General features: G+C 56.4%; 1 long non-coding RNA gene across 1 annotated transcript; it reads right to left on the minus strand.

Annotated features, from left to right (window-relative positions):
• Positions 1–26182, minus strand: LOC132657355 (uncharacterized). Its single transcript, XR_009595374.1, has 2 exons — positions 25882–26182; positions 1–22763 (listed from the first exon to the last, which is right to left on the minus strand). It is a non-coding gene; the product is annotated as an uncharacterized LOC132657355 (long non-coding RNA).
• Positions 26183–27190: the final 1008 nt, after the last annotated feature.

The following is a 27190-nucleotide window of genomic DNA, read 5'->3' on the forward strand; positions in this document are numbered from 1 at the left end:
GCCCCGGGGCTCCTGCGCCGACCGCGGCCGCCGCTGCCTCCTTGTCTTCCCCGAGGGTTCCGCGTCCGTCTCCGCTAGCTCAGCCGCGAACGTGGGAAAGCGGGAACCTGGGTCGAGAAGGACGCGCCCGGACCCAGGTCTGGACGTGCAACCGGAGCCGCAGCCTAGCGGCGGGACGCGCTGCCCCTTGGCCTCGTAGCCCCTCTCCGGAACTGTCGGGCCTCAGGGTTCCTCTGCGCGTCCGCTCGCAGGGAGGAGATGCGGGCCCTGGCGCTGGAAGACGTGTCCGGCGCGCGGACGGGAAGCTCGTCGCGCTTCCTGGAGAGTTGGCTCGGCGGGGTGCGTCGCCTGGGAGGGAGGGATGGGCCGTGTGGCGACCGGCCGGGCGGGGAGTGGCTTCTGGCGGCCCCCTCGCCAGCGGCGGGCCCGCGAGGCCGCCCTCTGAGCGCCGCCAGGTACGTGCGTTTTCCTTTTTTCCCGCGCGCCTAGAGCGCACTCCGGGTAGGAAAAAAATAAAAACCCGGCTGGTGTGTAAGAGCCTTTCGCTGCACACGTGTCTTTCTGCAGGGCTCGGGGAGGGCCGCTGAAGTCGGGGTACACACTGGCCTAGTCTGTGCCTGTGGGCTCGGTCAGAGGACTGTTCCCTACTCCACCTTGGGGCTCGGAGCAAATGTCTCTTTGCAAAAGCCTGTCCCGTTTACTCTAGGTTGCGTTTAATTTGCCGAGGAGACCACGCGCCCTTCCTCGGCTCCGGGGCTGGGGCCATGGGGCTTTGTGCAGTCTCTCCCACCCGTACCCCCTGGAACCCAAGGAATTTTCAAGCGGGGCCGCTCAGTTCTGAGAGACGATCGCTGGAAACTCGGGATGGGGAAACCCAACCTTGGTCCCTCGCTAGGCGGACAGGTCCCCTTGTCCAGTAGTTACCCACACGAGTCCCAGACTTGCCTGTTAGGGGAGGCCCTTGGGTTTTGCTTTTTGGTGGTTTGGGGAGGCCCTTTAGCTGGCCTGGGGCGGACTCCTTCCCCTCCCCCATGCCCACTTCAAACAAAAGAAGTCTTAGGAGAATCGTTTCCTGGGGAGAACTCTTCCGAATGTGAATGTCTAGTTTCCCCCGCCCCAGTTCTTAGGATGGGACAGCCTTTACACAAAGGGGAATGGTGGAGACAGTTGAAGGAAAGGGCGCGCTTTTATTTAGGGAGACTTTGAGAGAGAGAATGCACATTTCACTTTCTTCCCATTTTCTTACCTGATTAATGGAGTTTTAGGTGATGTTTGGATATGGGATATTTTTGTTTGGAGACTGTTTCAGGAAAAGCAGAGGGCTAGATCGATGAGAAATTGGCAATTTGGTCTCCACCCGGTGGGGAAAAATACCCCATAGAGTGAAACGTATTGCTTGCCTTTAAGGGAAGACTGAAAATTAGGGATTTGATGGTTAAAAGGGAGGGGTTAATTTTGTGTCATTTTCTACGGTGCCCGCTCCCCCCCCCCCACCCCCACCCCGCCATAAGTCGGAACAAAGGGCCCAGGTGAAAGGATTCAAATCGGGCCCGAAGTAAAAACCTCCCAGTTCCCGCGCACCAGCGAATATTCCCATCGGAGTTTGGGTTGGAAAGAAAAGGAATCAACTCCCCAGAGTCCTCATGTGTACCAATACCCAGTTCGCGAGCCTCCACCGCTCTGGGGAAGCCTGATTACCGGGCTCCGGAGCGAGGGACCCGGTGGGCGGGAAAGGCCTCTCCTGGGGATAAAACGCAGTTTCAGCTTCCACCTTCCCCGGAAGAACCGAGAGGTTCGCGGTGTCCCGGCGGCGCCCGTCCCCGCTCGCCCGGCGTGGCGCTCCCGACATAGACCCGCGTCCACCAAAACCCGGAACCTCACTTCTCTCGAAATACTTAAAACTCAACAAGCCATAAAAGGCTCCCGATTCGAGTGGAAAAGGCAACGAAGATTTATGGTCCCCTGGATTCCTTACACTCTAATTATGCCTGTTTTTAGTTGACTTATGGGTGGTGACCACTAAAATCATTTTCCATTTGGATTTTTTTATTTTAACATGAAAAATGCGAGCTTCACTTTTTCTTACCGGCTTGGGCAGGCATTTTTCCGTTAGGGAAGAAAAATCCTGCCTCCTGCCTTCTCTGTGTCCTCTGGCTGGGTATACTGGACCTGGAACCCCTCCATAGCCCCCTTAATTGCAGTTTAGGGGAAAGTATTTTTTTTCTTTCTGTGATCGTTAACAGGTATTCTTCCCCTGAAGCACTTCCCCGTGGTGCACTAGTTCCCTGCGGATTGCTTGGGGTTCAGAATCCTACTCCCACTAACTCTGGCCCAGTGACTGGGGGTGAGCCTAGCCAGAGAGCAAGTCCCTCCATGGTCCCAGCTCCAGTAGTCACCCTCATCTGCCTGCCTGGGGCATTGAGGGGGCCCCCCCCCCACGGTCCTGAGGGATCCCGAACCGACCCCATGCCACTGTCTGGTGGCCCCATCCCCCATCTTCTTCCCTTTGTTCGCCACTCCGGACTCTGAGTTGAAAGTGGCAGGAAAAAAATAATTAGATGGAAATCAAAGATTAGACGGGGCACGCTGGCTGGCGGCCTCAGTGAGGCCTGGCCGACACTCTGGTGGAGCCTCATAAATCTTCACGGGCCTGACAAAAGCTGTGTCCTCTGGTTCCCTGGGAATTTGGGAACTTACCGATTTCCTTCTCACAGAGCCCTCAGGGGCCTTAATTTCTGCCTGGCTCAGAGTTCTCAGAAATGGATGAAGGTGTGGTAGGGGAAAGGGGTGGTCTGGCCAGCGAGTGACCAGGGCCCAAGACCCCCATCCGAGGAAGGGCAGCAAATACCCTCACCCATTTTGCTAACTAAATATTACAAGGGTGCTGTATTCCTCTACCTGAACTGCCTTAGGAGGGGTGTGGTGGGGAGGACAAAAAAGGGCATGTGTTGGGGGGGCGGTAACCCCTCACTAGCGGCTTCTTTGTCTGGCCCGTCCACTGCTGAGACAAGTGGCATCCTGGCCTGTGCACTAGGCACCAAAGTCGGGAGAGCCAGCCTGGCTTCTGAGGACCCCCTCCCTGGCTCAGGTGTGCCTGCTGTGGGTGGGGACCACTGATGCAGGTTCAGCTGAGCCTGGAGATCTCTGCACCCTTCTCCAGAGGTCCTAGCATCTGAGGTCTTGGGGCCCACGTGCGATCCACCCGGGAGCTGTGCCCCTGACCAGCCTGGGTGGGAGAGAACGTGAAAGAAGCCCGTTTAGATCGTTTTAAAAACTCGAATTAATTGGGAAAATAGTAACCGAGCTTTCCAATGCCGGGAAGTGGTTGGCGGGGGTCCTTTTTTTTTTTTTTTTTTAAGTATACCGCCTTGTGGCAGTTTTTGACCTTTTCATAGGGTTATAAGAAATGTTGCAACGTTTAATTTCTATTGCCATGAGATATGGAGAGGGTAGCCCAACATTCTGAAGTAATTTGATAAGGCTTCGAGTAGCTAATCCGAAAGGAGAGCTGGCGGCCCAGGTATAGTTTCTTTATAACCTGAATTTACAATGAAAGCATTCTCCTTTATGGATATAATAGATTAGATTTCACAACTTAATTCACCGGAATGGCTCCGTTTAAGGGAGCTCCGGCTGATTTTATTACGCCAAGCCAAATTGGATGTTTGTGGTCTTAAGGAAAAGCGATTGTGACATAAAATATATAATTTTTAAAGTAAAAAAAACAACAGGTTCGACCCTGTCCCCTCTGTTCTCCATCCTTCTTCATCACCCTCGGTTCCTCAGTTTGGGAAATACCGAGAATTATTTGTTTGTTGATTTCTGCGGGTGAAACAGGAACTCACACTCGGGAGGGGGAGGTCAGGGAAAAGCCACTCGCGACCGGCCCGGGGCTCTGCGAAGCAGCCAGCTTCATCGCCCCCGTGCCGGCCGGGCAGCCGGCGGGCCTTGCTGGTGGCGCGCACGCAGTGCCATTTACCCGGAAAGGATGGGAGCCCCGCTCCTCGGAGTCCTTGGAAAAGTCGAAATGCCGGCCCAGGCACCACAGTCTTGGGGCCCTCGGAGCTCCCGCGGAGGGCCGAAGCCTCCGCTTGCCCCCGGCACCGGACAGCCTCCCCCGACAGCGCTGGTGGGATGGAGAAAGCGCCCCTTGGAAAGCCAGGTGCGCCTTCCCCTGGCAGAGCCCGCGGCGGGATACCGGGAATGGAACAGTCTCACGCTACTTTGTGCAAAACAACTGCACTCCCGCTGGGCCCGCTCCGCGCCCGCCTCGACCACAAGGTCTGGCCTAGGGCGACCGCAGAGGCTGGCTCCGGGACCCGCCTTGTCCTGTGGGGAGTGGGCATCATGCGCAGGACTGTCTAGGGCTCGCCACCCCCCGCCTCCGTGCAGATCCCGGAGGCCGCCCCCTCCGCGTCCAGCAGTTGACAGTCGCTCCCGGCGGCGGAGACCGGCGCGGCCCGCCCGGCTGGCGGAGGACCGTGGGGGGATGGGGGACTTGGTGGCCCTGCCCGGGCCTGGCCCGCCAGCCCCCGCGGCCCATTCTGCTGTCACTTCTTATTACGATCGGGCTCTATTCTCCCGACCGCATCGTCCCCTTCTCCTCTCTCCCCCCTCCCCCATTTACTGGGTGGTTTTAGCCCAGAATGAGCCCCAACCCCCTCCCCGAGGATCGGGGGCGGAAGGCAGCCCTGAGTGCGGTCCACCTTTTACCAGGTCGATCTCTGACCCGAGACCCAGCCTCCGACGGGGGAGCCAGGCGCGAGCCCGTGTTCCCGGGGCTTGAAGGGCCCCCGGGAGCTCCGCTTGGCGTCCCCGCGGCCGGGAACCCCGCACCCTGCGCTCAGAGGACGGCCTGCGTTCCGGTGCGTGGCTGGCGGGCTGTGGGTGCGCGCCTTAAATTAAATCTCCGCAGCGTCTGACCTTGTTTTTTCCTCGGCCTGATAGCGGCAGCAGCTGGTTTTTTTTTTTTTTTTTTCCAGAATTCCTGCTGCTGGGGGAGGGGCGTTATTATTATTTTTTTTGGTTGTCGCAACCTCTTGGAAAAATTCCCTGGTCTCAGAAAGCGTAACAATAGCCTGGCGGATTTCTGGAGGAAGTGCCCCCTCCCTTGTTTTCTCCAGGGATGCTTCTGCCCTCAGGATGCTAGACTTCTGTGGGGAGTGGGAACCAATTCCCCTTCTCTGGTCCCAGCCCCCTTCTCGGTCCTCAGAGCCTCTCAAATCTACCTCGAATCTGACTCCCAAATCTACCTTGGGGTCTTGCCCTTGCCCCCATTACTCCTGGGAGAGGTCACAGCTCTGAACTGGGGAGTAGTCTCCCCCAGCATCCGTGGGGGTAGGGACAAGAGGTAGAGCTTTCCAGCACCGCCCCCTGCACTGGGGGCAGGGAGGCGGGTGTCTTGTCCCCTGGAATCCTATCCCTGTTTGCTTTGGGGGTCAGCTATAGACCAGAGGCTGTTAAAGATTAATGGGCCTGGGCCCTGGGGGATGGGATGAGGGGACTGAGGAGGGAGTCTGGTCCCTCCCTGGGCCATCAGTCCCCTGCTGGCCTCTGCACTCTCTGTCCTGGGCATGAAGTCCTGTTCCCTGATGCTGCTCCCCCACCATTAGGGCTGGACCTTGGCTTCAAGCGGACAGCAGCAGTCTGGGGTCCACCTGTCTGACCCGGGAGGAGGTGCGGGGGAGGGGGGGGAGCAACGTAACTCTGGCTGCTAACTATACACATGACCCCGATCCCAGCTTCACTCCCAGGGACTCCTGCTACCTGGAGTGGAAAGCAGAGGGGAACTCTGACCCTCCTGGCCCCCTCCCCAACTGAGGCAAGAATCCCAGAAAAATAGCTGAGGCTGAGCCCAGGAGGGGCCAGGGAAAGCCAGGCTGGCCAGCAGGTGTTGCAGTGTGTGTGGCTGGTCTGGGTCTCCCTGTATCAGCCTCACTGGGCTTCTCTGGCACTGGAGGTGTGGGGGTAAAGGTAGAAGGGGCTGCTGGGGCTATTACACAGCCCAGCCTGGGCCTGCATCCCCCCCCCACCCCCGTCCTTTGATAGAAAGGGGAGGGGGGGCCAGGGGAAGAGGCCTCTTCATGTCCAGTGGTCTCCAGGAACACTGGACCCCTCACTCAGGAGGGGCCGTACCACAGAGCCCCCAGGACCTTTCTTGAAGCCCCTCATCCTGCCCGTAAATGTATTTACCCTTGTGTGACACCAGGTGCGTGGCTTCTGTGACGCAGGGTCCCCAGCCTGCACGAAGACAGGAACTGAACTTTAGTCTCCAGGCAATTAAGGTGGCAGGGACTATAGTTCATTAATGGTTGTTATGCAATAAAAGCGATAAAATGGCCCTGATTTTGCAATTTAAAAATGCAATTTATTTTAATTTATGTTTCTAAGTATTTATGGGGTTTCATGGAGGGGGGGCAGCTTGGGTATCACTGACGGGGTTGGGGCCGCAGCCCATCCATTTGGAGGGACAGGGAGTGACTGAGATGAAAGGAGACCTGGAGCAGCAGAAAATACAGAGGAGACTGAAGGAGTGGGCCCTGGCTTTAGGTTGGCGAGAGCTGGACATTCTGGGCTGCCTTTTACAAAGCAGTGGAAACTGACTCCAAGGCCTCGCCCTTCTGTCCCTGGCTGCTGCAGAGTGGGCTGGGGAAGCACTCCTGAGCCAAACATCCAGAAGCGTGCTGGGCAAGACTATCTCCGGGGACCCTGGGACCTTGGGCACAGAGGCTTCCCCACCCCGCCCCACTCACGGCTGGGCAGGTTCCTCAGGTCCCGAAGTAGCCTGCCTGTTGCCTTTGGAGGCTCCTTGTGTCAGGAGCCTAGCTATGGCTCTGTCCCCTTTTCCTACCCTTATGAGTGGGTCAGATGTCCGTTTCTACAGCCTCTGGAGGGTCCAGCTGTCCTGTCCCAGCGCTGTGTGCCTAACCCAGACACCACATGCACTGCTAAGGCCTGAGGGCCCAGACACTCTCTGTAGGTGTGTCTCCCTGGTTTCCTTCTGCACCCCTTCACCCTCCACCCACAGACAGTCCTCAGGCACTTAGAGAACCCAGGATTATGACAGCAATATTCCGAGCCCAGCCACAGACCGCAGCGGACACTTGAGAGGTGAGGACACCTTCGGGTGAGTTTGGAAGTCGGCCTCGAAGGTGGAGGGCCCTGGCTTCAGACAAAAAACAGGAAAGAAAGTATGGGAAGGACCATGGCTGGGGACTGTTGTGCAGAACATCAGAAAGCCTGAAACCCATTCCATCCCTGGTGGTCATGGGATCCTGGGCCATCGGCCTCTGCCTTTCAGACCCAGTGTTAGACGAGTGACTTTGTTGTGGACACCGTCAAAGCCAGGGTTCCCAGCCCAGCTTGTCAACCTCCCCACCCCCAACATGTGCATGCATGCGTGCGCACACATGCACACACACACACACACAGAGCCCGATTTTAGCACACAGCCAGGAAGACCAGGAGAGAGGCAGCCTTGGCCCCTTCTTCTGCTCAATCCCATGGGTGGGTGCCCAGGGGCTGGGGAGCAGCCTCCTAATTCCTCCTCACCCTCCAGACTCCTAAGGCTCATGGACTCCACCCGCCCCTGCAAAGATCGTCCCAGGCCTCTGCCTCCCTCTCTCTTTTGTTCTGGGCACCTTGGCCTGCTGAGTTAATTGGCAAACTTTCCCAGAAGTAAACTTGATGGATGGAAATTAATAATTTTCCCAACGATACAGTCATTGCTAATCATGCCAGCTGGGAGGAGGGGGCCTGGGTGAAGGCTGATAGGGTGCGGGGGGCACGGCTGAAAACCACTAGCATGAATGACATGTGCTGGGGCTGGGGGGTCCCTTACGCAATTTAGGAGCTTTGCAGCCCCAGTGCTGAGTGCAGTGCTGGCAGTGGAGAGGGTGCTTGGGGAGGGTTTGAGCCACCTCTACACTCCCACCCGAGTCTTGCCATGATACCTGGGCCCCAAGGAGTCCACTGGGGTGCTTCCAGCTGGGTTCTCTTACACAGCAGAGGTGTGAGAAGGGGAACCCTGACTGTATACTTGGAGACCTGTTGGGGGAAGGGGACCTGAAAGGAGAGAGAGGAGAGAATGGCCATGGGGGCTGCAGGTGGCAACACGGCCACCTCCTCCACTTTAGAGCCCTTTTTTTGAAGATGACCAAGGTCTTGCTGGTCTACCCAAGGCAGAGGGTGCCTCATGCTTGGGAACCTTGCTCCTGAGACTCCTGTCCTGTAAAGAGGCACAGTCCCCATCGCTATCATTGTAGAGCTCTGGGCCTCATCCTGTTGGGGCTGGGTGGAGAATCAGTGCTTGGACAAAACAGGCCTCTGCTCAGGACTTTGCATCCCTGGGAGCAGTGAGGAAACAGTGCCCGATGGCTGGGTCCTCAACAGCACTTCACCACAGTGAGGGCTTCTCGGGGCCCTCAGCAAAAGCCCATGCTGGACAGTGGCCTGGGAAATGTGGGCATGACCAGCACATACCCCAGATGATTCTGGCTCAGGCAGCCCAGCTACTTACTGCCCAGGAGGCCTGGACAGGCTGCAGTCAGTGATATGAGGCAGGCGGGACAGGGGGCTCTTCACACAAGAAATGTTTTGTTGGATGAATGAATGATGGATGGATGGATGATAATGTTTCACCAGGCACAAAAATGATTTCCTTGGCCTTTTCAGCCTCCACAGCCTGTTGGTGGCAGAGCTGACTTCACTGGCTCCACCCAGAAATTTTCTTTGGAGAATCGGAGATCAGAGCAAACCCCTAGGGAGAAAGATGAGGTGGGGAGGGTTGAGAGGGCCACTTGGCGTCTTCCCTGCAGTGACCAAGCTCACAAGGGACAAAAGAAAGACCCTCTCCTTGATAAGGGCAGGGGCACATAGAAGGGCCTGGGATGCAGTCTACCCCCATTTACGACCACACCACCCCAGCATCTCCAGGCTGGTGAAATGGGACCAAAATGAAGCTGGAGGAACTGGGATATGATTAAGGAGAGAAGGATAGTGTAGATAAAGGGAGCGATGAGAGAAGGGGGTAAGTCCCACTTGTCCTGGTGGAATTGGCTCCAGGCTGACTGCCACAGCTGGTCAGGGCCTTTCTACCCATCTGGCAGGTGTAGACCTCTCCTTGGGCTTGGTGGGCTTGGGCTGGCCCCACACTGTCTGCCACGGGCACCCTATGGGGACTGCCAAATAACTTTGACCCAAGGGGTCACGGGGGAGGAAGAAAAGGAGAAGGAAGAGAAAGAAGCTGGCTCTGTTGTCACTGGACAGCTGTAGCACATTAAAGATGAAGAGGCCCAGAGAGGCTCACTGTGTGCCTAAGGGCACACAGCGGATTTGAACCAGCCCTGTCTGCCTGGGAAGACTGCCTTTGTCCAAAACAGGACATATTGCAGATTAATTAAAGTCGTCAGCCCAGCAGGGCACCTGATGGTGACCCCCACCCACCCCCACCTGAGCCCATGTCTGTGGCCCAGAGCCAGACAGCTGACCCAGCTTCCCGAGCTAAGCAGCTTCTGAGGGCAAGGCGCTCATGCCTCACCACACAGCTCTGTGGCCTGGAGCCAGCCAGGGCCATGGGGGAGGGGAAACGGGGGACGGGGTGGGGAGCGGGGAGGCTCCACTTTAAGGACATGCCTAGAAAAGGGGGTACCTCCTGTCTGGGACCTTATCTCCCTCTTCACGCTGACTGGCCCCCATCCAACAGAGCCTCCCTGGGTGCCTGGGTGACATCAGCATCGGACTCACTAGTCTGATGCTTCTTTGCACCCTTATGGGAATGTAGCCCTTTGAAGCACAGATACGCTCCAGCTCTGGCGTTCCAGCTCTGGTGAAGTCACATCGGACCTGTTGTTTGCTCTCTAAGTTTTGCAGCGACCCTTTGGCCACTCCCTGGTGGCTCAGATGGTGAATCTGCCTGCAGTGCAGGAGACCTGGGTTCAATCTCTGGGCTGGGAAGATCCCCTGGAAAAGGGAATGGCTACCCACTCCAGTATTCTTGCCTGGAGAATTCCATGGACAGAGGAGCTTGGCGGGCTACAGTCCATGGGGTCACAAAAGAGTCAGACGTGACTGAGCGACTGACAACCCATTCGGCTCTCATATGAGTGGCCTCCGCTCTTCTCCCCCCGACCGCCAGCATGACTGGAGGCCTCAGTGCACCTGGCCTGGGGCCCTGTCCTGGTCCCTGCAGGTAATGGTGTCCTGGCCTCAAGAAAGCCGAGGAGAAGTTTCCATGGACTTAAGGATATGTTGCTGATGCTGCTGTTCTGGAGTGGTCCTTGGTCCTGAGAACGTCACCAGGGTGGTGAGCAAAAGCGTGAAAGTGGAGGGGTGCTGGCTGTCTTGAGCTGTGGTGGCCCCGCACACTTGGACCGCCTTAGGGACGGTTCTGTGAAGGCGCCCCAGAGGCCTCAGACCCCCTAGGCCAAGCTGACAGGGCTCCCTCCTGTTTTCAGCCACACAGGTCACCTTTGGGATTCTGCCCTCAGAGAAGACCTTGGAAAACTGGAGATACAATCCCTGCCCCCACCTCCTTTCTGGGCTCGGGGGCTGCAGGGGAGGAACACAGGCTGGTCCCAGCTAGACAGCAGGCCCACCTATATCCCAGGGGCCTCATCCTGGGCCTTTTGTATCCTTCTTGAGTCTCTTCTTAGGAAAAAGATGTGCTGATTCCAGTCTGGACTTTTCCTGGCTCCGCTCTGCCCACAGTCCTCCAAGATCTGGCTTGCGCCCCACACATGTCTTGATCTGAGATTCAGGCACCCTGGGGACACCCTCGACAAGCTCCTTGGGGACCCCACCCTTTGCTGCCAGCCATCCTGCATCCTCTCTGCTCCCTGCTGGCTCCTGGCCAGCTCAGAGGTGAAGCAAAAGGCAGGTGCCACCTCAAGGAGCCCCCAGTCCCCAAAAGAGAGAGATCCTTGAGCAGATGGCTGCTGCTGCAAGGGGGAACCTTGCCATCCAGACCTGCAGGTGGGCGACAGCACCCACTGGAGCCCACATAGCAGCAGGTGAGCGGCCAGGCCTGGCAGTGATGATCCTGCCACTCCATCTCTGAGCCTCAGTTTCCTCCAGGTGGTTCACGGTGTCACCTCTGAGATGCTTTTGTCCAGGACACTTAACCTGAGTTGAGTCACAAGGGAAGAATAAAGGAAACCCAAATTGGAAGACATTCAGCAGAACAACTGCTCTGGATGCTTCAAAATGGTCCATGTTAAGGAAAAAAAAAAAAAGCCTGGTGTGGGATTCACCTCTGAAGGGTTTCAGAGAGAAGCGGGGAATTTTGCACATGGGCTGCATAGGATCTGAGAGATCATGCCAGCTACGTTTCCAGGGCATGATGAAGTTAGAAAGGCCTTCTTGGACTTGAGATGCTGAAGTATTTAGGGGTGAAGTGTCACAGTGTTTGCAACTGGCTCCCAAATAGTTCAGCAGTTTTGTATAAAGGAAGAGAGAGAGAGAAAAGGCAACAGTATTGCTTTAAATAGAGCTGTTTAAAAAAAAAGTCAATATACACAAATATATTTTATTTATATACACTTAAAAAAACATATCTTCTGAGGTTTGGAGAGGCCAGACCCCCTGTGCTTCCCCGAGACCCCACCCCACTGTTGCTGTGCCCTGGGGACCTTGGGAGGTGCCCAGAGAGGACAAGCAAGAGCCACGCCCAGCCCAGCGCTGTGCTGGTGTTTACACTGTTTGTGTCCAGGCAGGGAGGGGATGGGATCCGTTTGCTCAGACGTTCCTGGAAGGAGCTCTTGAATCTCCCTGGGCTCCTGTCCTTGCACCCTGAGACGCAGAGACTCCTGGGGCTCACAGGAAGTTGTTGGAAGATGAAACTGTCGCAAAGTCCCATCTCAGACACTGACGTACTGGGTCCCAGTGGCCACTGGGAGTTTGCTGTTTTTAACCCATTTTTAAATAAGGAAACTGAGGCTAAGGGAGAGTAAAACTCGGGGGAAGGGACACAGCAGCTGCCACTGATTTAACCTTCACTATGTATAGACCTCTAGAACATGGCCTCGTCTGACCCTCACAATAATGCTGTGAGAAAGGTGTTGAAAATGATCCCCATTTCTCAGATGAGAAAGTTGAGGTGCAAGGCATTTAAACACCGAGACCAAAGCCCCAGCCAGGGAAAGGGGAGCTGGATGTGGCCAGTCCAAGCCCCTGCTGCACAGACACAGACTTGGGGACATTCCTGCAGTGGAGACCTGCAGACCTATGCAGGCACACACACACCTTCAGGAGGAGATGGAGGGAGCCCTGCCCAGAGGGCCTTGCTCTGGGTCCTACACTGGGCCATGTGTGTTACTGACTCGTGCACGTGGCATCTCAAGATGGCAAAGTGCAAACCCCAGAAGAGGAAACAGGCTTGTTAGGCTGACTTGGATCCCCCAGAACTGCGGACGTCCCCTGTGCTCCGCAGCTCCAGGCCTGTGCCACTGGGGACAAGGGTTCGTCCCTGAGAGGTGGGTGCAGTGAGCCAGCTGTGGCTCAGGCAGCCCAGGCTTTCTGCACTGTCCTCAGGCCCACTGTGCGGCAGAGTCTCCTTGTCACCTTTGCTCGTTAGATCCTGGCCTTCCCTTCTCCTGCTCCTCGAGATCGTGATCAGCCTGCAGAATTCTGCTCAGCCTCCCCAGGGCTATGTGGAGGCCAGGGGCCTGCTTTTGACTTGTTTTCCTATGTGTGAATGAGATCTCTGCCCCCAGCAGATAGCTGAGGGTCCTTGTGGAGAGGACCAGAGGGAAGATGAGGATGAGGCCGGGGCTCTGAGTCCAGCTCACTCACCCTCTGCAGCCCCTGCTCAGCCTGAGGTTGAGCCGCTCAGAAAGCCTTCCCAGAGCAGGTGAGGGGGTGGGCCTTGGTCCCAGAGTTCACATCGCAGCCTCTGCCTAGCTCCAGGCTGGTGGCTGTCCCAGGCCCTGATTCTGCTGGGCCCACCTGCAGATGTGGACGTGACTGCCCACATACGCCTCCCCCTCCTCAGCCTTCTTCCTGGTTGGGACCAACGTCCTCCCATGCCTCACTTGACATCCATTCCTGGGCACGCCAGTTCCTCAGCCCTGCCACCAGAGCAGGTGTTCCCCCCCGCAGGACAGCGCTCCTGAGCTGAGCTCGCCCGGAAAATGGCCTGGATCTTGGGTTCCAGGCCTGGGAGTGGCAGCTGCTGTGTCAGTGCGGGGACGTTGCCAAACCAGGCTCAGACGCCCTGGCCCAAGGCCTGTGTGGGTGTGGGAGGGAGCCCGACGCCCAGCCACACCTGTCCCGCCGCGGGCCCTGGGGTGGGGTTTCCCATCTGTGCTGGAACCTGGTCAGGCTTCTCACTTCACCCTGAGGCAGGGTGCAGGGCACATGGGCCCCGGCCAGCCACGAGTCCCCGCCCAGACTGCCGGCCTGCCTGCCAGGGCTCCTGCCAGACGGGAAAAACCTGCGGGAAGGGGCCAGGCTGGAAGCATCCTCACTGGGCCTGGGGCAGTGTTGGGGTGGGGTGGCAGGGGCCCCCTCCCGCCCAGCCTAGCATCTCCCTCCCTACTCTAGCTGGGCCAGGAGCCGAGGGCTGCCCAGGCCTCTGCGTGGTGGGAAAGGTGGACCTCCCAAACCTGAGTCAGTCTGGGCCTGGCCATCACTAGACCCCATCCCATTGCTTATTCAACTGAGTTCTGAAATTTCACGGCTCGTTTTTTACCTGATCTTGTCCCAGGCATCGTTAAGATCTGTGAAATCGTGGGCTTGATCTGTTGATTTTGTTTCTTCTGACAGACGCTAAAAGAAATCACGCGTTTCGAAAAGTTTTTTGGGACCATCTGTGGATCAAGTCAGGCACAACCGGCCTGGGGGAAGGCCAACCCTTCCTTTGGAAGCTGCAGAGCCAGAGGGGGTCCGGCTGCAACTGAGACGATCTGGGAAGGGGCTCTCCCCAGGGCAGCCCCAGAGCATGAAGGCTGTGGCTTTGAGTCCAGTCCAGAGCCCCCTCAACCCTATCTTCAACAGGCCTGGACCCTAGAAGCAGCCTCTTCAGGCAGCCTGGAGTCCCCTCTCCATTGGGAACAGTGTGAAAGGCCAGGGACACCCCAAGGGAGACCTAGTCGGTTTCACACTGACCATACCTCCCTTGGGCTCATCTCTTTGGGCTGCCCCTCCATTCCAGGGCCCTCCCCCTAGGCAGGCCTCAGCCCTTGAGAACCCTGCAGCTAAGAGAGCCCCTCGTGGCCAGGCCCCCCAGGGCCTGCCCCAGGCCACCGCCAGCTGTCCATCACTGGACCAGGAAAGGGTTACTGCAACCCCTCAGGAAAAGCAAGGGAGAGGCCGAAATGCAGAGGACGCCCTCTACTGGAGAGAACCTACATGGCACGCACCTCCCCCAACCCCTGACCCCAGCCCTGATGCCAGGCAGGCAGAGGAGGACACAGGAGGCCGCGTCTCCTCTGCTCACGACATTGCCCTCAAGGTCCCTCCTTCAGGCAGCTGGTAGGTCTTCCTTCCAGGGGGCTGTGAGCTCAGTCCCTGCCCTGGGGCCCTCGGGAACAGTTTGGAGGGAGGAGATGAGCTGATAGGGTCCTTGAGATATGGGCCAGGTGCAGGGTGGGCTAGGACAGCCCACCTTGGCCTGTCTCCCCCAGAGTGAGGCTGTGGGCATTGAGGGCTGATATTCTCGAGTGCTTCCAACACACTAGTGCTGGCCTGCACATTGTACCTGCCTCCTTGCTCAGAGCCTCTTAAGAGGTAGGTGTCGTTCTATGCATTTTTGACAGACAAGGAAAGCAAAGCACCCAGTGATGGAACCACCTACTCAGGCCTTGCAGCAGCCCCAGAGCTTCAAAGGTGAGACTCAGAGCTGCAACCTGCACGGCCCAGGCTGCCAGGGTCCCTCTGTTGTTTTGGATCCTGGCCAAACAGCTTTCTAGGCCCCCTCACCCACTGCAGCAGCTCCTGGGGCATTTCTCACACTCACGCATTCCCCTCTGGCTCTGGGGAGGGAATGGAGACAAAATCTTTTCCTGTGAAAGATTAAAATCTGAGTTGGAAAAGAAAGGAGTATCTGTTGGTTCTCCAAACATAGAATCACCTGGTGGTCCAGTGGTTAGGGATCCGTGTTTCCACTGCAGGGGGCACAGCTTCCATCCTGGGTCGGGGAACTAAGATCCTGCAAGCTGTGCAGTGTGGTCGAAAGGAAAAGAATCACCACATGACGCAGTAGTGCCATTTGCACGCTGGCTTTCAGAGCAGCTGAAAGGGGGAAGCAATCCAAGTGTCTACTGATTGATGAAGGGTAAACAAAGTGTGCTCTGTCCATACATACAGAGGAATAAAAAGGAAAGGAGTTCCGATACATGCTACAACATGGGTAATTGAAGACATTATGCTAAGTATTCAGACAAAAAGGACAAATATTGTTTGACCCCACTTATATGGATTCTCGGGCTTTCCAGGTGGCATTAGTGGTATAGAACCCGCCAGCCAACGCAGGAGATATGAGACGCAGTTTTGATCCCTGGGTCAGGAAGATCCCCTGGAGGAGAGCATGGCAGCCCACTCCAGTGTTCTTGCCTGGAGAACCCCCATGGACAGAGGAGCCTGGCGGGCCATAGTCCATAGGGTCGCAAAGAGTCGGAAACAACTCAAGAGGCTTAGCATGCACGCATGCATATGAGGTTCTTAGAATGGGCCAGAAAGAATGGGCTCCTTTGGCTACAGAAAGTAGATTAGAGGTTACCAGGGGCTGGGGGAGGGAGGAAAGGGGAGTTATTGCTTAATGAGTAGATTTTCTGTTTGGGATGATGAAAGTTTTAGAATTTGATAGTGGTGATGGCTGCGCAGCGTGGTGAATGTAGCTAAAGGCACTGAATGGCGCACTTTAAAAGAATACTTAAAATATCCACTTTTATGTTATAGGTATTTTTCCACAATAAAAACATTTTGTTAGGGGAGGGGCCCAGAGAGAGACATGTAGGGGGCCCCCTGGGGCCTCCCCATCCCTCTGAGGGTCAGAGTCCACCTCCTTGGCTGTTCCCCTGACAGAGAGGCCCAGCTTAACAGGAGATAAACAGCAATTCTGTCTACTTTGCTTCTTATCCAAAGAGGGGTGGGGGAGAAGTTGATACCATCAGCACATATGTGGTGTGGGGATCTTACGTGGGGTTCTCACGTCCTGCACCCGTTGCAGGGGGAGCTGCCAGGAGCCGGGGTTGATGCCGCCATCCTCTATGGCTGGTTTCAGGGGGCAGTATCCCCTCTACCAGCGCTCCCCTCCGCGCCCCCTGCTGCCAGGAAAACCTGTCCTGGGGGGATCCCCGCCTCCCTGCTGCTAGGCTCAGTGTGCACCTGAGTTAAGACTACTTCTGCAGCTGCTGGCTGTGTGGTACTGGGAATACTTGTGACCTCTCTGGGCCACTGATTCTACATGGAGTCACCCAGGAGATGTGCAAGGAACAATCAGTCATCTCCCCACGTGAGCAGGAATTGCCGGCTCATGGTGGTGCGTGCTGATGCTCCCGGCGGTGGTGCTCCCGGTGGTGGTGCTCTGGTTGGTGGTCCTCCTTGAGGGGCATTTTGGTGCGTGTTTGGCTGTCACGAGGCCTTATTGCCATTTTCCAGGCTTTATTCTATAAGAGAGCACAGTGTCCTATAGGAAGAGCCCAGGTGTTGTTAGAATGGGCTCCACTGTTTCCAAGCTGTGCTACTTTCGGGAGGCTGCTTAATATCTCTGAGCCTCATGTTTCTTACTTATAAAGTAGGATAATAACATCCACATCCCAGAAATGTTGTGAAAATGAATGTGGGCAAATGCTTATTTACATGGTAACTAATACAGACTGTGCTCTCAAGGGTAGATGGGGTGAGGCTGCCACCGTGTCAGGGGTCAAATGGTAACAACCTCCGCCTCTGAGAAACAAAGATACGCCTACCTGAAACCCATGACTGTGACCTTATTTGGAAAGAAAGTCTTTGCCAACCTCCCCCGCAATACCCCACTGAGGGTGGGTTCCTGGAGCTCACTCTTGCGCCATCTTTCCTGCCCTTGGACACACTGTTTGCCCTCAAGGCTGGGCTCAAGGGCTGCCCTGGGGGCCTTCCAGGCTCTGGGAAGGGGTCAGAGCCGCCAGCTACTCCAGCACTCAGACTGCTTTGTCCTGTCCCATGGTATTCAGGGTCCAGGCCCGTCCCAGAGGGCTGGCGTCCAGTCCAACTGGCTGGCAGTGTGCAAAGTGTCAGCTGGGAACAGGGATCTCAGGAAGAACAAAGTGAGGGTCCTGGTGCCCCAGCCCACCAGCAATGGGCCCTGGCACATCAGGGGTCCTCTGTGAGCTTGGGTTTCCTGGCCAGCTAAATGGAGAATGTCCTTAGCTCCCATGGGTGCTGCAGAAATCTCTCAATCATATTTACCAAAAGGCCTCAGTGCCTTAGAAGGCAGTTGCGTCATTATTGCAATGGGCCTGCCAGTATTTCCCAGAGGAGTGAAGTCCCCAAGGCCCCGGTCTTGAGATGGGATGGTCAGGGTGGAGAGAGGAAGCTGCGGACTTGCTGGGCCCTCTGACCCTGGTAAGATCTTGACTGACCTGGCTTTTTAGCTCCAGGTCCTTGTCGACATTCTGAGACCTGAACGGGTGTGATGGGAGGGCCTGGGCCTTCCAGCTTCGCCCTTCAGAGTGTGGTGGGGGTCACAGAGACAGGAGGAGCCCCTTGACGGTTCTCACCCGCCACAGGAAGCAGCGGTGGCCTTGGCCTGGGTGCCTGGGTTCGCGCGCTGGGCTGCCTGGCCCCACGGGTGTGGAACCGATTTATTCGGTAGCTTTGCCGCTGATTAGTTGCAGGTGAGTGGATGGCACGTGGTTTGTGTTGTAACAATATTTTGGGACAATTAGATTGAAACCACATTGTCTTGGCCCTGCTGGCAGCTCGCCCCAGTGCTGCACTCTTCATGCCCTTTGCGGCTCCCGGGCTGGCCGGGCCACCCCAGCCTTCCTGGGGCCCTGGGGCGCAAGGCAAGGGGAAGGGGGCCCTCGTGCTGGGGGCAGGGCCTCCCATTCTCAGCCCTACCAGGGCTCTCCCCACTGGCCTCCCGCTGACCGCAGCCTCTAGTTGTTCCAGAAAACAGTTGCCAGGAGATTCCCCAGGTCTGGTGGGGGTGGTGGGGGTGGGATGGGGGCCTGGGGGACCCAGAGTGGGACTTCTAGGCAGCAAGGCCACCCCCTTCCCCTCAACATCTCAGTGCATCCCTTTCCTACCCCGCAAAGAAGTGCTCTGAGCACCCCCACGCCCCCCACAAACAGCACCCCCCAGACTGCATGATCCAGGAGCAGAACCCAGGGCCAGGTCTGTCCAGCTGCTGGGTGGGGGAATCTCTTGTCCTGACCACCCCTCTCACCCCACACAATAGGCAGAGAGGGCTGGATGCCAGGTTATATCACTCATATTGAGGGGGGCCATACTGCTTACCCACCCTCCTGGGAAGTGCTGAGGGCTCAGGGCCCATCATTTGAGGGGTGAGGGACTTCAAGGAGGCCCCTGGGGCCAGGCTCAGGCTCAGGAAGGAGGTGGTTGACAAGGCCCAAGCACATGGGAGCAGAGTGGGACCCAAGAACCTGCCCACCTCCCAAAGAGCCAGCAGCACCCCTGGGCAGGGGGCTTCCCTAGTGGCTCAGCATTAAAGAATCTGCCCGCAAGGCAGGAGACACAGGTTTGATCCCTGGGTTGGGAGGATCCCCTGGAGGAGGGCAGGGCAACCCACTCCAGTATTCTTGCCTGGAGAATCCCATGGACAGAAGAGCCTGGAGGGCTATACAGTCCCTGGGGTCGCAAAGAGTTGGGCACGACTGGAGTGACTTAGCAAGCACGCATGCACCCCTGGGCAGAGCCACGTTGCAGGGCTGGGGTCTGCAGATGCTTCAACTCAGATGTTACCCCCAAACTCGTGTGAGTCTGGGGACTTGTGCAGAGTGGGGGTGAGGCGTGGAGTGGAGGTGTGGTGTGGTGTCTCCCGCTCTTCTGGGGAAGCTCAGGCCACACTTCAGGCAATAGCCCTGGCCCAAAGCATTCTGGGACAGCCTCTGGGGTGGGGGTGGAGCCAGGCTGGTGGCAGGGCCGCCCCAGGTGGGTGGGGAAATGTCTCTGGGGCTCCACTTCTCAGTCTCCCCAGCCCTCAGACAGCCTGCTGGAGGTCCGACCACTTCCCCTTCCTGCCTGCATCATTGTCCGGGACCTGTGTTGAGATGGGGGTGCGGGTGAGTTCAGAGAACTGAATTAAGGGGAGGACTTGCTTTCTGCAACAGGATCACAGAGTCTGTGGAGTTTCCAGTTTAATTCGAATAAAGATCGTTAGCAGTTGCTATGAATCTAATGCTTTCTGAATACTTGAGAGAAATGTTTCCGAATGGGATTTTCCTGGAGTTCGGCTCACTTTCCCACTTCAGCCCGTGCTGTTCCTTCCCCGGACCTGAGACTGTCTGCACGGCCTCTGCTCCAGCCTGGGGTGGCTTCACGCTTCCCAGTGACTCTTAACTTATGACACAAAACAGATGGGAATACAGGTCCAGGGGCTGAAACGTCAGGTGTGTCTGGTGTCTGTGAGGTGGCCTGGCAAGCCCAGGAGCTGGTGAGTGGGCCCCAACTAGGGCACAGGGCGTGGAAAGTTCACACACACACACGCACACACACACACCCCACTGCAGCCTCCTCCATCCATCCTGGGAGGCCTGGCAGAGGGACACTGGCCCTCTGCTCTCCCAGCCTCTGGTCCCATGTGGACCAGAGCCCTCCCTGGGACAGGATTGCAGAGGGGTCATGAGGGCCAGGGAGTGGCCTCTGACCCTGTCCTGCTCAGCCCTTGTTCGCGTCAGGCAGGGGTTTCTCAGAGTCTTCCTGCCTGAGGGTCTCTGCTCAGTACAGTAAGGACGACGGCTGGTGGTCATGTGCCTGTGTCCCGCGACCCTGGTCAAACCCTATCGTTCTAGATGAGGACACAAGGCAGGCTTGGGGAGATGGGGAGTTTGTGAACCTGGGTATAGGTTCCATTGCTTTGGAAACCCCTAAAAAGAAGGAGGGTCACCCTGAGGGAACCATTTCTGGGGGCTGAAGCCATCACACTTGGGGTATAAAAGGAAATTGTGACAAAACCCCAAAACCACAAACAGAAAGAGAAATGTATTACACAAAATGTTTGAAATTTCTCCACAATAAAAACATCGTTATTAACAAATGCCAAACACAGCAGAACTGACCTGGGAAATAACAAGTTACAGCCACAAAGAGATGCCACTGCACACCTCCCCGTGGGACTAAACGCAACAAGCAGTTGGCATCGGATGCTGGAGAGGATGCGGGAGGCCTCTTGCTCTACCTGGGGAATGGAAAGCAGGGCAGCCTGGGGATGGTGGTTGGGAAATAGGAGACAGCTCAGGAAAGGTCTTGTCCACTTGCCCTGTGACCTAGTTGTTCTGCACTCAGGTGTTTGTCCAGGAGTTGAAACACATTCACATACTTATACTTGAGTGTTCACAGCAGCCTGGCTCATCAACACGCTAAACTGGGCCGGCCCGAGTGTCTAAGCAACAGGTGAATGGTGCAGACACAGCCCCCAGGCAGTGGACCCTACCTGGCAGTGAACAGGACACACGTGACAACGTCTGGATGAATCTCAAAGTGGTTTGCTGAGCATTTCACATGGTTCCATTTACGTGAAATCCTAGAAAAGGCAAAACTATTCTACAGGGACGGAAAGGGCGGGTCATGGTGGCCCAAGGCTGAGACTGGGCGGGAGATGGGGATTGATCAGGGGCCTGAAGGAACTTTCCCGGGGCTGCTAGGGATGTTCTGCATCTTGACTTTGGGGGTGGTTACACAACCGTACCGATTTGTGAAAGCTCATCAAACTGGACGCTTGAAATTAGCGCTTTTATTGTTATCTAAGTCTTATAGCTCATTTCTAAAAAAATCCTACCAGACACTACTTGTCACCTATCAAATGACAGAGGCCTAAACAATTGTCTCCAGCTTTATCAAGGGTGGAGGGAAGTGTGAGCTTTCCCACTTGCTGCAAGTGTATCTATTGGCACACACACTTGCCCAGTGGTTTGGCAATAGCAATCAAAATTTGAAATATGCATGCTTTTCACCTAGCAGTTTCTCTTCTAGGAATTTTATCTTCTAGACACATGTGCATAAGGGCACAAAGATATGTGAACAGAGATGTCCTTTGTCAGGTTGAGAAACTAGCAGCGACTGAAATATCCAACAGTAGCCACTGGCCGAATACATGAAAGCTGACGCACCCTAGCCATCTCAGTTTCCCTGGGACCATTCTGGCATTAGCACTGACATTGCCACATCCTGGGATCCCACGCCCCCTCAGACTGGGACGCACCACAGTATAGACAGGCAAGGGAGTACTAGGAAGTCAGGAAAAATGACCGGCGGGTTTAGCAGGGCCAACGGGCAAGATGCCCAAGACGCTGAGTGAGATCGAATAATCAAGCTGCAGGTGGCATGGGGCGGTCCACAGACATTGCCTCTGGAGATTGAGGCTCTGGAGGATACTACTTTCTCTTTGTAACCCTTTGCGCTTGGAACCCATTGGCCTCCTTTATTTTGTGTGTGTATGGGTTTTGTGCTGGAAAAGGGAATGGCAACCCACTCCAGTATTCTTGCCTGGAAAATTCCATGGACAGAGAAACCTGACAGGCTATAGTCTGTGGGGTTGCAAAGAGTCGGACACAACTGAGTGACTAACACTCATGGGTTTTGTAATTTAAAAAACATATTCCAGAGGATATCCCTAGTGGTCCAGTGGTTAAGACTTTGCCTTCCAATGCAGGGAGTGCAAGTTTGATCCCTGATCTGGGAGCTAAGATCCCACATGCCTCGCAGCCAAAAAAACAAAACATAAAACAATATTGTAACAAATCCAATAAAGACTTTAAATATATATATGTATATGAATATATGAATATATTTATGTATATATATTCTAAAGGAGAGGTGACCTTGGTCTGTGTGTGTGACCTTGATCCAAAGTCAAAGGCAGGTAGGTGGGGCCTCTGAATTACAGTCACAAGAAGGCAGGTGCAGGTCAAGGGAGGGGCCCGAGGCTGTGGGCAGCTGGGGAAGAAAACCAGAAGGGGAGAGGTGAAAGGGGCACCTTTAGATCAGGGCTTAGGAGATCCCTTCAGTCCTCCAGGTCCCTTACCCAAGACCCACCTTCCGGAAACTGACTCAGCCCCTCTTGCTGCCTTTGAATCCCTAGCCATTAGCAAGCAGCCCCTGGGCCCCAACCAAAACACCAGCAGCTCAGGATTGTTACGCAAATTGACTGGTGGGGCCCTGAGCCTGGCTAATTCCTGTGTCTTAATGAGTGGGAAGATGAGGTTTTTATTCATCACTGGGGCTTTAAAAATTGCAGTAAAGTGGCCCACTTTATAAAGAAAAAAATCAATAGCTAAAAGAAAACAGGAGTATGTAAATGGACAGAGTGACAAAAAGCAGGCCAATTACCCCCCCAAAATGAGACACAGTTATGGCTCCATTAACTCAATTATATTTTCAAAAGGATTTCTTACGAGGCCCCCACCCCACCCCACCCTCAGACGCCTGTAATTTTTACATCAACTTCAAGCCATTAAGTTGCATTAAATTATTTTGTGGGAGAGAGAGGTGTGTTCAGGAGAGGGGAGCTTCGGTCCTTCCCGGCTAGCCTGGGGGCCTGGGCTCAGGTGTGAACAGGCAGGGGGGACCCGGGTGGTCAAGTCGAGTCTCTCAGGGAGGGGGCCCTGAAAGATAATGAAGAGGAACCATGGAGCTCGACACATGCAGCAGGACCAGCTGGGGTTCCCCAGCCCCAGGGTCCCCAGTGCAAGTCCCCCTCTTGAATTTTTATTCCCAAATGATTCATGGGTCTGTAAGTGCCCCTCCGGACAGTGGGCGGCCTAGCACATGCCAATCCAGATGTGAGCACCTAACCTCTCCTTGGCTTCGTGAATTTTCTCTTCATCTCATTAGAGTTAAGAAACTTAATTTTTTTCTTTTTTAAGAAACAATTTTTCGAAGACATGGAAAAATTAAGCGTATTAAAAGAAACCATGCCAGCAAAATGGGGGCCTAAATGGGAATGTATCTGATGCCTGCTCTTTCTGCAGCCCTTTGCAGGCCCAGAGCCCCTGCATGCTAGGATCCTAAATGACATTGGCAATTGTTTACTTAGCTGAATAAAAACCTTCCAGCTGCCCCCGAGATGCAGGGGAGGCCCTGGAGGCCTGACAGTGCCCACTCGCGTTTCCTGATGCTTCTTAAGAACGTGCGGGCCCTGAGGCTCGCTGGCTGTAACCTGCTTTTCTGAGTCTGTCACCCCCGGGGAGCCAGGGACTGTCCTACATAAGCCTGTGTGCCTGGGCCGCCAGGGACCCAGCACTTAATATGGAGGATTTCAGGCGGGATGAGGAAGAGGAGGAGGAAGGGGTGGGACCTGAGGGGCAGTCAGACAGGCTGCTGCTGGGCAGGATGTCCAGGGTCACTGGGCCAGGTCGCTGGCCAGAAAATATAAAACCAGTCAGTGGTGGACAGATAATCTGGTAGAGACTCAGACTGAGCAAGGGATAGGGGGTGGGGAGGGCAACCCTAAGGCACAGCCAGGGCCCCCTACTTCCAGGGCTGGCACAGTGGAGAGTGAAACCACAATACAGATTTAAAAAAAAAACAAAGAGAATTAACCCCTCTCTGCCCGGTGGCAGACCAACCTGGGTCCTAGTGGACCCAGGACAAGCTGAAGAGAAGGCCAACATGGGCAGGCTGTACAGAGGGGTCCTCAGAGGTTCCCAAGGACTGCGGGGGGAACAGAGATGAGGCAGGGAGTTCCCCCAGGCCGGGAGAGGGGCCATTGCAGGGTGACCTAAGGGGAAGATGGCACCTTGGGGTGTGTGTATGAACTTTACCCTCTCATAACCTTCATCACCCCAACAGCACCCCAAACTTGCTGTGCCTGTGGCAGCTGGGAGACAAACCCTCACTCCCTGGGACTCTCATCCCCTTCAAGAGCCTGGAGCCGGAGACTGACAGGGTGGGTGGGAAAGGGCCACGTGCATGGATACCAGTGTGTGCACACTGGGGTGAGTATGTGTGTGCATGTACTATCCACAGACAGGATCCATGCCAACTCCCACTGCCTGCCCCCGTGTCCTTGGGAGCCTGAGGCATGTGCTCCCAGACCCCGGAGTGTGTGTGCAAGTGATGGGTGAGGCTGCTTGGAAATGGATCACCACCTCCACTCAGGATATGAAATCTTCTGTGTTCAGTCTCTCAGTCATGCCCGATTCTTTGCGACCCCATGCACTACAGCCAGCCAGGCTCCTCTGTCCATAGGATTTTCCAGCCAAGAATACTGGAGTGGGTTGCCATTTCCTCCTCCAGGAGATCTTCCTGAACCGGGGATGGAACCTTCATCTCCTGCGTCTCCTGCATTGGCAGTCTCCTGCATTGGCAGGCAGATTCTTTACCACTGAGCCACCTGGGAAGCCCTAAGGGTGTGATCTTGGGTCTTCAGCAATAGCAGGAAGGAATCCCAGGGTGGGAGAGTAGGTGCAATGGCTGGGGCCACAGCAAGCCTGGGAGATCCCAGGAGAGGGAGACACAAGGGTGGGAAGGTAGCTAGAAGCGCAGAGGCCAGCAAGAGGAGAGCTGGGCAGTGGCAGGGAGCCGGAGCCTCAGCCTGGGGAAATGAGGAGAGGGCTGGCGGGTGATGGGCCACCTAGGTGCTGGGGAGGGTCTTGCAAAGAGGGCCCCACCCCCTCCCACAATTCTGCCCTGCACCAGTGCTCCCCAGCTTTTGCTTTTTTACCACCACACCAGGCCCCTCAGGCTCACCAACCCTCCTGACCTTCAGGAACCCCCTCCCAGTCCCCCAAATCTTGAGAATGGAGTGCAGCTCAGAGGGACCAGCTGAGTCCCGTCCCCTCTTAGCTGCCTCCAACCTCCAGGTGTCCGCCATCCCAGGGATCTAGGGGACCAGGGGACCCCACCTTCCTTGGGACTGGCCGGTATCTTCTTACTCTCTCTCCTGCCTTATCATCCGCCTGCTCACCGATAGGCCACAGGGCCAGCCCCTGGGACCCCAGCCAGGCCTGCCTCTGCCAGCCAGTGGCCTCTTGCCCACGAGCTAAAAGAGTCATTGTTCCAGAGGGGATGAAGGAGAAGTGCACAGGGACACAGGAGCCTTCGGCCAGTCAGTCAGGGTCAGACCCAAGGGCCTGGGCTGGGCCACACTCAGGGTACTCCCCAGGGCCACCTGTGCCTGGGGGGCCAGCGGGGACCCTGGGGCAGTGCTTAGAGTGAGGCCTGAATTCAGGGGCCGCCTTCCCTGTTCTCTGCTGGAGGGAGAGTTGGCTGCTACAAGTCGCAAGTCGAGAGCCCAAGCCCCCTGGAGCCTCTGGCCTAGCTGAGACCCTGGAAAATGACATCAGATTATTGACTTCCCCAGCAGCCCGGAACCAGGACGGGGCTGGGATGGTTTCTGCCTTGCTCTGCTCAGCACACAGCTGTTGGCCTCTGCCCTCTGCCCTGCCTGGCCTTTGTCCTCCTGGTCTCTCCTTCCTGTCTGTCTGTCTCTGGGTATCTCTCCATCCTTGTGCCCCCTTCCAACTATGCCCCCAAAAGCACATCCCCCAGGGCAGTCAGTCTGCTGGAGGGACAGAAGGAACGCACTGTGTAGAGGTCTGCGCCCTAGGTGACAGTCTCCCACGGGAGGCCTGGCCCCTGATCCTTGGCCTGTGTTGCCACCTTGCTCAGGCATGCCCATCCCTGGCACCCTGACCTGCTCCCTGGCTTTCAGGTCTCTGTGCCCATCCCACCTCCCAACACCCCGGCGCCTTCCAGAGATCCTTGAAGGCTGGTGCTCACCTGGACCCTTAGTTCCCAGAGGATGGGGATGTTTGTACCTTTTTCTGCCCCTTGTTGCAGAGGGACGTGGGTGGTTCTCCCGCTGTCTTCTCCCCAGTCCTGTGGGCCAGAGGAGTGGCTCAGGACCAGCGAGAATGGGAGGCCCCAGGAGCCATACAAGGACTGCCTGAGACCAGTGGCTGCAGGCTGGTGTGTGGAGGCCAGAGTGCCCCCCGTGTGAACAGACGGCAGACGGGCTCCTGCCCTTCCTCTTGAGCTGGCAGCCGCAGGGGCCCACGTCCTGCATCAGCCCAGGGCTGCTGGAGTTGCAGGTGGCGGGGTGACCTTGGAGCCCGGCTTGCTCCCCCCACCCCCACCTGCTGGCTGGCCGCCGTGCTCTTGCCAGCACAGAAAGCTTCTCAAGGTGAAGAGGGCGTCCTTGAGGGCTCCGGCAGCCCCACGCCAAGGTCCAGCCTCCAAGGTCACTGCCAGTCCGCAGGAAGGGAGAGGGGTGACCGGGAGGTTACGGGTATGGAGGGAGGAGGGGGCCTGGGGAAGGGAAATAAAAAGAGATTACATTTTTTAAAAGGTACTCTAGCTGTCTGCTGACACCATCTCTGGTCTCCATCCGTTTTATAGCCTGCCGGTTCAGGCAGCTGGGCTTAGCTGTCAGGCCGTGCAGTGTGTGTGTGTGTGTGTGTGTGTGTGTGTGTGTGTGTATGTTGGGGGTGGTGAGGAGCCAGATCCCCCCAGGGGAGCCTTATAGACTTACCTCCTCCCCCTCCCTCCCCAGCTGACTTCTGCTTCAGGGCTGCTCAGGCCATGGGCACCCAACCCTTGGCAGGGCCGGGCTGCAGGGGTTCGGGGGGGGGGAACCCGGTGCAGGTGGGATCCTGAGGGTGGAGGGGGATCTGGCCCCCGGCTGGCGGCCACTATCGCTGCCCATCTATCCCCCTGACAGGTCAATTTTCTCCCGTGTTTTACAGGACCTTTCAGAGCAGGAAATGTGATCCGGTGGCTGATTTATGTCCTTACCTGGTCTTTGCTCACAAGCCGGCTCAGTCCCGTGCTCTGCAGGGCTGAGCCTATCCAAGTGTCCAGGCCTCCCATGTTCCTCCCCGGGGGACCCCACAGTCGGCTCCTCCTGGGTACCGGGACTGACCCAGCCTGAGTGCACCTCTGACTCTGGCCAGAGGGTCCCAAGCGGCGTTTCCTGGGAGGGGGATGGTCTCGGGGCGCTTCAGATTGCCTGGTAGAGGGGCTGCCCCCCATCAGCCTCTTACCACTTGCAGTGTGGGGAGTGGCGTCCTGGGGAGAAGGATGGGGAGCC

The sequence above is a fragment of the Ovis aries genome, chromosome 11 (assembly GCF_016772045.2).
Source record: "Ovis aries strain OAR_USU_Benz2616 breed Rambouillet chromosome 11, ARS-UI_Ramb_v3.0, whole genome shotgun sequence".
Taxonomy (NCBI): Eukaryota; Metazoa; Chordata; class Mammalia; order Artiodactyla; family Bovidae; genus Ovis; species Ovis aries.